The sequence below is a fragment of the Epinephelus fuscoguttatus genome, linkage group LG6 (assembly GCF_011397635.1).
Source record: "Epinephelus fuscoguttatus linkage group LG6, E.fuscoguttatus.final_Chr_v1".
In the NCBI taxonomy this organism is placed as follows: domain Eukaryota; kingdom Metazoa; phylum Chordata; class Actinopteri; order Perciformes; family Serranidae; genus Epinephelus; species Epinephelus fuscoguttatus.
In genome coordinates this window covers 35,257,456-35,264,687 of record NC_064757.1, presented here as the reverse complement: position 1 = coordinate 35,264,687, position 7,232 = coordinate 35,257,456, and positions in this window count along the sequence as shown.

The window sequence follows — 7,232 nt, the reverse complement described above, 5'->3', positions numbered from 1 at the left end:
GGACCGTATCTAGTTTACACATGCAAACTGCTGATATGCTTAATGTGGTCACAGCAGAGGGAGTGTATTTGAACAATTTGAAAACAAATCCCATATTTATAAACTGATCCATAAAAAATCCACAATGTCAGTTTAATAGTTTAGTTATTTCAACACTTTATATGCATTCATCTTATCCAGAAAAGTTCAAGGAAAGCTAGTTTTGTTTATTTGTTTTATGATGTGCATTCATTGTTTTTGTTTATTTATTCCACACATGCACAATATAATATCAAAACAAAGCAATGGAACCACATTAATTTTCCTCCAGAGACTTTCTACTTCTCTTCAGCAGAATAAGTACAATTGAGGGAAACTGGTGTAATACACAGGAAATGTTTTTGTTTATGGTCAAATCAGAGGGTTTGGCAGCACGCTGGCTTCCCAGTGAAAAGAACTTTACTGCCATTTTTAACAGCCTTTCACAGCCTTAAGGATGTTGAGCAACTGAAGAAACAATACGCCAGAGAGGATGTGCAAACCTCCCAACACGCTATCTGTACAGGATCCCACACAGGTGTGGCACGACAGGTCTCCCAGCTTCTTCGGTGTTCTCAGTGTTTTATGGTTAAGGTCCTGTCAACTATAGGCAAATTTATTTCCCTGACCTTTATTCACAGTTGGAACCGCAACAACCTGCACCTGCAGAATATAATAACAGATTTAATAAAAATTACTTCCTTCATGTTTTCCTTTGTTTTAAAACAAGAAAAGTCAAACACAGACATATAAATCAGGACATAAACAGTCATGACCCTACTTGATGAGGCTATTTATATCTATAGTTATTCTGTGTGTTGTTTAAGTGGCTCTTAACTCGTTTCCTTCCCGCAATAGGGCTGTGTCTCAATACGACTATTAAAAATTATGATATAAATGGGCACAATTAACAATCAGTTTAAATATTTATTAATGTGAGGATTATATCTTATAATAGCTTAGCAAAATAGCTTATTTTGTACCACCAGCAGACCAAAATGAAAGATGTTCAGTTTATAATTATAAATATGAAACCAAAAAAAGGCAAAATTCTCACATTCAGAAGCTGAAACTGGAGAACATTTGCCATTTTTGCTTGATACAAAGATGACACTTTTTCTGTCAATGAAATGCCTGATTAATCGACTAACTGCAGCCAGATAATATCACCGTGTTTTTAAGACTTCCATGTAGGCCTCTGTTTTCATATTTAAAACTTTTTACCATCCCTGGTACCTCTGCACGGCTTTATTCATAATCTACTGTCATTGTTTGCTGTGATCCATCATCCAGCCAGAGTGCATTCTGCAACCTCACTTTTCACTTCACATTTAAATGAGCGAAGTAAATTTGTGGGCTGGCTCTGTCAGGCTATGTCCAGTTCAACAATGCATACATTGTTGCATAACTCTCCGCTGGAGCCTGGGGATAGCAGGGCTAAACCGGGTCACTGTGGAAAAAACTGAAATCATAACGAACATTGTTTCAGAATATGTTGATATGGAGATCAACAGTATTATTTTTCTGCCATTGTAATGTGGTGTTTTAGCAGTGTCTCCTCAAATTCTTGAGTTAACACTTTGTGGCTCCTTGCAGAAACAATGAGTCCCTGTCTCCTGTTACAAAACACATTAGTTGAATGGTGGGAAATGAACCACACCTACGTAGACAAAGGAATTCTGTGGTCAGTCCATCACTTAACCTCTGCTGAGTAAATAATCAAGAAAGTTGTGCCATGAGAAAGTATATACAAGACGTACAATGACAAAGAAATACCTTGATTGTTCTTTAGAGCAGAGCATGGGATGTTTATGTTGCACTGTTATAGGTTTACTGTATCAGTGGTAGAATAATACTTAGATCATGTACTTCAGGAAAAGTACCAATACCACAATGTAAAAATACTCTAATACAAGAAATAATACTGTTTCTGCACTCTAAAAAATGACTTACGGGGTTGGTGGATAACACTTAAAATAATGAAGTTTTTCATCATACAAAAATTCTGCTAGTTTCATTAACTTGTTTTAGTCAGTTGACGAATCATTTTAACAAAAACATTTTTTGAGTAGGATGAAATTAGAATAAATAAGTTAGAATATCTTAAATAAATGGTTCGACCAATAAATATCAACACAATTTTTGGATAAATATTAAGTTGAGTCAACATAATTGAACTTTTCGACGTCAAAGCAAATTGGTCGTACTAAACTAATTGAGTTTTTCAGATTAAAAGAGACACATAGGATTTACTCAATAATACTAGAGTTGTAACTAATTAAAAAGATGCATGCAAATTGTTACCTTAATTTTTTTAGGTTGAACCAGTCAAATATTTATTTGAGTGATATGTCACATTTCTCGATAATAGCTTACTGATGCATTACTGGTGCTCGTAGGATTTTACTGTTGTAGCTGGTTGAAGTGGAGCTGATTCCATGACTTTATATTGGTCTATAATTTCTGGAGATGTGAAATGATAAAGGCACACAAAAGTGAGGTGTGCTTCAGAAATTTGACAAAAATAGCGGCAAACAACTTGAACCATATGCAGAGGTTTAGGATTGTGCCGAAGATCCAAAAATGAACAGCAGGCACTCACAGATAGATTTGCTTATTTAATGTTGACGCTGATTCTAGTTTTGTAGCTGAAATGCGGCCGTTTCTGTTCATTTTGCTGGCGTTCTGTTTGTTTCTGCTTCAGAAATTTGTATTCATTTTTCTGACTTTTCTTCAGTCTGTGCTTTTTTGTGAATTATTGGATATTTTTTCCTCTTTGAGCCTCAAACCATTATCTAAATGAAACTATAGCCCATTTTCCACTGCACAAAACACCCACTATAACCTGCTAACATGTGGCTTTTTAATGTAATGGGCAAGGTTACAAGGGGAATACGCTCCAGGGTCAAATGACTCTTCAGTAGTCATGGGTATTTATCGGCTCTGGCTCTTATTGGAAGTGATACAATTACAAAACAATGATACGGTGAGATACAATGATGTCCCACAACAGAATACTGTCAGTCTCCGCCCAAGCAGTGCTCAAACACCGATCCAAATTAGTCTGCACCAAGTTTGAAAGAGAGACTCAATGAGTGAGTGATATATAAAAAGAAGTAACCAGTGTAACGTTTTCACAGGTGAGCAACAAGTTTAATCTTTAACATATTTCATAAGATTATAATACATTTTTTAATATCTTAATTTGAAAAGCTGTCAGATAAATAAAGTGGAAAGTCTAATTTTTCACTCTGAAATTGGCGGAGTAGAAAGTTGCACAAAATGAAAATACTTCCGTAAAGTGCCTCAAAATCCTATTCGTGCACAGTACTAGTAGTATAGGACACTGAATCCCGGATTTCTCGTATTACCTAACATTTCGTTTGTCTGCTACAGCACAGCGAGTTCTTTCGGTCACTGTGATCCTCTCCAAGGAGAGCCAGGAATGGTTGAACCCAGAAATAAATTCAGTGCAGTGTACACTTCCCATAGCTCTTAATGGCTCAGTTTGCATTAATCACCTCCAGTGAAAAGGTCTGCCACTCCTCACAAGTCTCCACTCCCACAACTATGCCTCTATATCAGTCTGTGGCCTTACAAAGACTGTCTCAGCCTCCAAAGTACCATGACTTAATGTTCAGTACCAGGCTCCACCGTGGTGCAGCCGTCAGGGGTGGAGGACACCGCTTACCATGTCAAGCAGTATTTACAGAAAGAGTTAATGTTGTTTCTGTGTGTTGATATGAGGAGGGAGCTGTGAGATAGGGAGGACAGATGATGGAATGTGACTGTCAGATGATGTGGTTGGATTTTACTTATTTACTTCATCCTACAGACAGAAGATTGTTGCTGTCAAGTAAAAATACCACTTCTCAATTTCATGTTTGAGAAAAGCTGCCTTCATTTGGTCATGATTGCCATGCAGCTCTGAGATAGTTTAAACATAGAGTTGGAAGCTCTTTTGTGACAAAAACTAAGGTTAAAACTGTACCATTTTAAGTTGGTACAGATCCCAGTGTAGTAAGGTAAAATGCAATTTAGTAGCATTGAAAGGTCAGTTTTCAACACTGCTGTGGTTAATGTGGTTAGTTTTAGGCACAAAAAAAACTTTTGGGGATATTGGTTGTTGTACCTCTGTCTCAGTGATAAACAACCAGTGTTCATAGCTCTATCCCCACTGATGGATTGCTACAAAACACCCACGTTTGGAGCCTAAAAAGCCAGTGGAAACACACGATGGGTGGCTACAAAACACCCACGTTTGGAGCCTAAAAGCCAGTGGAAAAACACAGACAGGTTGCAACAAAACATCCTAGGCCACAGCAAGAATGTTCATACCGATGTTAGCATTTAGCTCAGAGCACCGCCGTGTCTAAGTACAGCCTCACAAAGCTGATGGCAGGACTGCAGAATGTCAGTTATCATATTAGTAATTATCTCAATTCAAACACACCTCTATTATCCTTGTTGCCTCGTTGACTCACGTTCATAACCTCAGATAGCTTTGTGAGGCAGGGCGTTGGCCATCCTATTTGTTTAGCGCTGCAGATGAATACAGTCTAACAAATGGTAATTTGAAGAATATGTTTGCATACTGCGTGTGTTATTTATCATCTGTCTTATTTGTCAGGTTCAAGGTGTTAACATTTGGCCTCTGCAAAGTTTACAGTCCTTCCACCCATCAAACCTCAAACAGGATTTACTGTTAAAGGATAACTTAAGTATTTTTCAACCCGGACACTATCTTACAATGTTTTAATGGCGACAGCTACTTTGAAACTGGTCCAGTATTGAGCAAGACCGCTGCAGCTGGCAGCCCCAAAACAAGATGCAATGTAACATCCACAGGCAATTGTGCATCATTAATTTACGTCCACTAAAAGAGCTTGTTTTTGCCACTAACAGACTGAGATTGTTTTTGTAAGTGTCTGGCGACATTTTGGAAAGGATCCCTACAGAGACAGACCTTTCTGTTGAAGAGTAAAATCCTTTTTGTTTAACCAGGAACAGCCCTGAAATTGCATATTTTATCATCAGTGCACACTTCATTCAAAGTCGAGAGAAACAAACAAACAAAACCACAAAAATCATATTGATTTGTCTTCCCACTGTCCCAACCATCACCAACTCTGGTTTAGTTAAAAAAAAAATATATATATATATAATTCACCCAGTTAGGTGTGAAAATATGCTGACTCTATACACACTAAAATAATTGTTTATTTAAATGATGTCTGGTGGGTTTGCCGAAGGCAACTTCAGGGCCGTTGTCGGTTAAACAAAAACGAACTGACACGGAGGTCTGTCTCTGTAGGATCCTTTCCATAATGTTGTCAGAATATTTAATCTGTCAGTAGCAAGCACATTTAGTGGACATAAACTGACAGTGTACACAGGGCCATAAATGTAGACACTGCAGGCAGTGTGGTTGCACTGGGGTCCGTGAGGTGGGGCGCCCGGACGGAGAGCGTTTGCCAGCTTGAAAATATGCCTGTGTTGGGGCGTCGGTGGCTTAGTGGTGGAGCAGGCGCCCCATGTACAAGGCTGTTGCCGCAGCGGCCTGGGTTCGGGTCCGGCCTGTGGCCCTTTGTTGCGTGTCATCCCCCCTCTCTCTCTCCCCCTTTCACACTTAACTGTCCTGTCAATTAAAGGCAAAAATGCTAAAAAGAAAAAAAAAAGAAAATATGCCTGTGTTCAAAGAGGAACACTCATTAAAATGAAAACAGTGTCCTTTGCTATATATGCCCTTGAAAAAGGCAAACCCATTTCCATATTTTTTGTCTTTTGTAAAAAAAAGTGAATAGCATCTATTAAAAAATGTGAAGCGTAATCTTTAACTGTAAATCAACTATTAAAATTGTTAAATTAACTTAATAGCTTCTTGATTTTTTATTTTCTTTGGTATTTTTTGTTATATGCAGATACACAATGATGATTGCTGGGTAAAATGTATGTTGATGTTATCCAGTGACAAGTCTCTGATCATGTGGTGAGACAGTATGTGCACTGTAGCATGCACTATAGGGCCTGCCATGAGAGTGTGCACTGGGGCCCATCATAACTGCTTCACACCACTGGGTGCACAAATGACCAAATGGTTACAGTGCAGCCTGTTTCACGGCTGCTGGCTGCAGCACACTTGCTCAATTCTGGGCCAGTTTCAACAAAAATGTCTCAATTAGTCACTTAGACACAAAATGCGGTAAAAAGGCTCCAGGTTGAAAAATACTTAGGTTACGCTAAAGTTGTGAGCGTGTCTGCAGTCAAACTCCTTTTAACTGGACACCAACGTTCTGCTCACCAAGTGAGTTCACTCTCAGCTGAACTCTTATCTTAATTATTGGGCGTGTGAGGATGGTGACTTTAAATTGCTCCTAAACACAATGTGAAGCCCACGAGTCAACACGTAACCCATTTTGCACTATTATCACAGACGAGTCCGAAAAGCTGACTGTGCAGAATGTATGAAACATTCAGAGAATACTTTCTTTCCCAAACTCATGAATGGACATTTGTTTCCAAATAAATGTGCTTGCTGTTGAGGCACATTTGCACTTTAGCTACGTCTTCAAAGTGCAAACCAAAAGCTATCGGTGCTTTTTTTTTTTTTTTTTTCTCCTCGTGGAGGTCAAAATGTGCCGAACACAATGAATGATTTGTAGGGAAAACAAACACTAGTTCGAAGAACTTGTCCAAAATTATTTACCCTCCGCATGAAAAGTCTTCTTGTTGTGGTATGCATGAATGCTCGCCTTCTTCTCCCCATGAACCCCTTTCATGATGCTGTACATAGAGATATTCACATAAAAGACGATCTCTGGTCATCAAATAGCTTTGTGTAGGCCTTCAAAGGCGGGTGTCTTCAGCTTCCAACAAGTCCAACAGCAAAAAAACAGAAAAAAAAATCAGTGTCGCTCTGCTGACCAAACATAAAAAGAAACCATTACAAAGGTTGAACTGTTTTACCCCTCTTCACCCTCCCGCCCTTTCTTTTGGCAGAAACAATGTTGCTGCATTACTTGACTGTTATCCTTCCCCCCTGATGATTTTCTTTAGCATTTTTTACTTCTCTTGTTTGAACAGATGCTGCCCCCCTCCTGGAGCCCCCATCCTCTGGGATTGCTATAAGGCTTAGCACAATGAGGTAACACTCAATTACATTAATGCTGAGAGTCCGGCCCAGTCAGTTCCTTCCAGTAAGCAACATCAAACGA